At 57.2% G+C, this 3,414-nt stretch overlaps 1 protein-coding gene across 1 annotated transcript in view; it reads right to left on the reverse strand.

Moving 5' to 3' along the window:
• Nucleotides 1–3,414, reverse strand: part of PLXDC1 (plexin domain containing 1) — a 48,532-nt gene that overhangs the window by 41,009 nt on the left and 4,109 nt on the right. The gene's annotated exons all lie outside the window — the stretch shown is intronic.

Raw genomic sequence — 3,414 nt, forward strand, 5'->3', positions numbered from 1 at the left:
AGAGGCTGAGAAGGAAAGATGGTCAGACAGGGGGACCTGAGAAGGCCTGGGATGGAGGTTGAGCAGAGGAGTTGACTTGAGAGGACGGGCCGGGGGACCTGGCCAGGAGGGAAGCCACAGCCAGAAGGATGTACTGAGGGACAGCGAAGGAAGATGAGGGGACAGAGGGGATGGAGCTCCCCTGCCAGGCCCTCGGCCCCCGAGAACAGGCAAGGCCAGGCTGTGATCCGGACAAACGGTGGACCTGTTTTCCTGTTGAGACCCAGAACACTTCCCGAAACAGACGGGATCAAACTTGCTGAGACGTCCCCCTCCCAGCCCGCCCCTCTTGCCCAGCCTTTGCTGCAAGTTCTTGCCGAGCCTGGGTTTCCTTAGCCCAAGAGGCCCGAGCTCTCAGAAATGCGGGCCACAGAGACGCGGGCGAAGCAGGCCTCCCTCGGCGCCTATGCTGGGCTCGGACAGGGGCTGAAGCTGCCCAGGTCCCGTCAGGTGGGACGTAGCCTGGGGTGTGGGTGTTGGGGGGGGTGTTGAGATCTGGCTGTGCTGAAGGGGGGTGTTCCCCGTTGATCGGTGCAAAGCCTAACAGGTTCAAGGTAAGTAGGGAAGGCGCACAGGCCCATCGTGGGTGCGTGTGCCCATGTGCATAAGAACTGACGTCCTCTTACTAGTATGTGTGTGGGACCCCGAAAGTCAGTAGAGTTGGGGTCCTCAGAGGCCACGGAATCCAACAGCCCGCCCCAGGCACAACCTGTTCTCTTCAGTCACCCTCTTTCGAGGGCTCTGGGGACCAACAAACCCTTCAAAGGAAGCGCTCCCACCATGTGCTGGGCACTGGCGACAGAGCGATAAAATAAAACGGTCTGTAAAACAGTCTCGGGTCAGGTCGAACGGTGCTTTGGTCCCAGCGGGAGGACAGGCAAGGTCAACAAACAAACAGAGAATTCAAGGCAGGACAGGGTAAGTGCGAGGGAGAAAAGCCATCCATTTCCCTGCCCCAGTCGCAGCCCTGCAGCCCCGCAGCGATTGGAAAACAGCCACATGTACAGCCTTCTCTCTGCCAGACACTCCTCCCCGCCCCCCCAGCTCCTGCAACCATTCTGCATGAGATTGGTGACCATCTAAAGGGAGGCCCGTGCCCCGTGGCCGTGGTCAGGCTGGGAAACACCCCACGGGACCCCCAGAGCCCGAGCTCGGTGCCCAGTGGCTGTGGGTTCCCATGAGCACAGCGGGCTCTGCGCCTCCATCCTTGGCAGCCTCTCCTCACTCCTGACTCACCCTCAGCCCCAGGCAGTGAGGAGCCCCGAGCCTTCCTCCCGAACCGCTGCTGAGCCCGGCCCCCTCCTTGTCTTAAACCCAAGTGCCAGGATTTGTGCTCATCCTGGTGGTTTCACCGGCAGGAGGCCAAGGATCCCCCAGCCTCTCCCGGCTCCGGCTCCGGTGGCAGTCTGAGCCTCCTGCCTTCTGGGCAGAGCTGGGCACAGCCCCTCCCACGGTCAGAGGCACCTCCTGCCAGGTGGCCCTGCTCCTCCCCGGGGACTGGGGGTGTGTGGTCGCTCTCGGAGCCACAGAGCCTGGGGACATGGACACGAAGCCTGGTGGTCGGGGTCAGCCACGCGGTGCCTGAGACAGACCCTGCTCAGGCGGTTAGCCTGGTGACCGATTTTGAAATTGGTTTGAAGGGTCACATGTCAGCCGTTCCCACACCTAGATGACCAGGGGAATCCGTGTGCGGACTTTTAAAGAAACGCGTTCCCATGCCTTGGCCGGTTTGGCTCAGTGGATAGAGCGTCGGCCTGCGGACTGGTTTCATAGACCTATTGATGAGTCGGGCAGCATCCCATCTAGCAGAGAGAAGGAGGGTTCTAACCAAGAGTGGATGGTTTGTGTCAAGGTCACCTTCCTTCAGGGGATGACAGCAGTTTACCTCGTTAGAGCTGACCAGGTCATTCCAAACTGACCGGTTTAAGATGCCACTCCTGGGAGAGGCTGAAACTGTAATTAAATTAGGTATTAAGTGTTGTTTCTCTGTCTTGTGGGTTTAGCCCAAGGGACTCCATGGTGAGCCTGTGGTCTCTTTTTTAACAAGGCCAATGGGTGTGTAAGAATATAGAGCTGTAATAAATACAGAAAACTAAGCAAGAGGAGAGGGTAAGGGCCCGGGAAAAATAAAAACTCTATAAGAAAGTAAACAAGGCTATTATCCTGCTTGGATTAGTGGTGAACAATATTTACATGATTATCATGATATAAAGCAGAGCATATGGATTCCACAAAAATATTGGGAGAAGAAAACGACCCTCAGGGGAGTCTGTAAAAGGCAAATCTTCATCTACACAACAGGCAGTCAGCGCATAATGTGCAAACGGATTAATCAGGAGGCAGCAGGATGAGCAAGTTCCTTAGAAATGGGGAGGGCACCCCCAGCAGGAACGCCTGAAGCCCAGTCTCCTCTGAGCTGGGGGCGGGGGTTGGGAGGGACCCCTACTGTGTTTTGTTTTTTAATCTTAGCGTTATTTGACCTTTTTGACTATCTGTAAACACTTAGTTGATTTTTAAAAATGTTATGAAAACATAAAGAAATCTATACTGAGAAACACATCCCCTTGTTCCTTCTCGTTTCATAGTTTTTTAGCATCTGGAGAACCCACCCCCTTTACTCCCAGCCACGGACACGGACACTCTCACCAGGACACACACACACCCTCATGCTAGACACCAAGAGCTCATGGTGACAGACAACCAGGAACATGTACATCATCACCAAACCCTCAGACACGCAGGCAAACACACTCCCGCCAGCGCGCGCACATGAATACACACTCACCCACACATATGCAGAGCCCGCCCTCCCCGCCCCCCCTGCCCGAAAGCCAGCTGCAGGACAGCACTGCCTCCTGGCCTGGACCCCCGACCTCCTGCAGCCCCACCCCCGGAACTGCCCCAGGCAGAGGCGGGTCCCTCCTGGGACTTCACCCCATTGCTTCCTCTGCTGAGTTCCCTGCCACGAGGCTGAGCAGCCACGAACCCTTTGGGGACACTCGGTGGGCAGATGGCACGGAGATGAGGTCGGGGAAGGGCCAGGCTGGCAGCTGGATCAGCTAGGAAGCCCCCTTCATCCAGCCTTTGCTGGAGGCCCTAAGCAGTGGAAGAGTCCAGCGCGTCAGGACACGCTGTGCGTCCTGGAGCAGATCACCTACCGCTCTGGGTCCACGAGGAAGTAGCAGCCTCTGTAACTCTTGAGATGCCAAGATGTCATGACCCACATGACCCAGGCTGGGCCCTGCTTCCGTCCCCTCTAGGTCCCTAGCTTCACACTGGCCTCCAGGGCCAACACCAAAGAACAGTGTTTCTAACAAGTGTACACGGCCACGTGGAGGGCCCCCACCGCCCCGTTCCCCCCCTCCCCCCCACGTT

The sequence above is a fragment of the Myotis davidii genome, unplaced genomic scaffold, assembly GCF_000327345.1.
Source record: "Myotis davidii unplaced genomic scaffold, ASM32734v1 scaffold327, whole genome shotgun sequence".
NCBI classification, from domain to species: Eukaryota; Metazoa; Chordata; class Mammalia; order Chiroptera; family Vespertilionidae; genus Myotis; species Myotis davidii.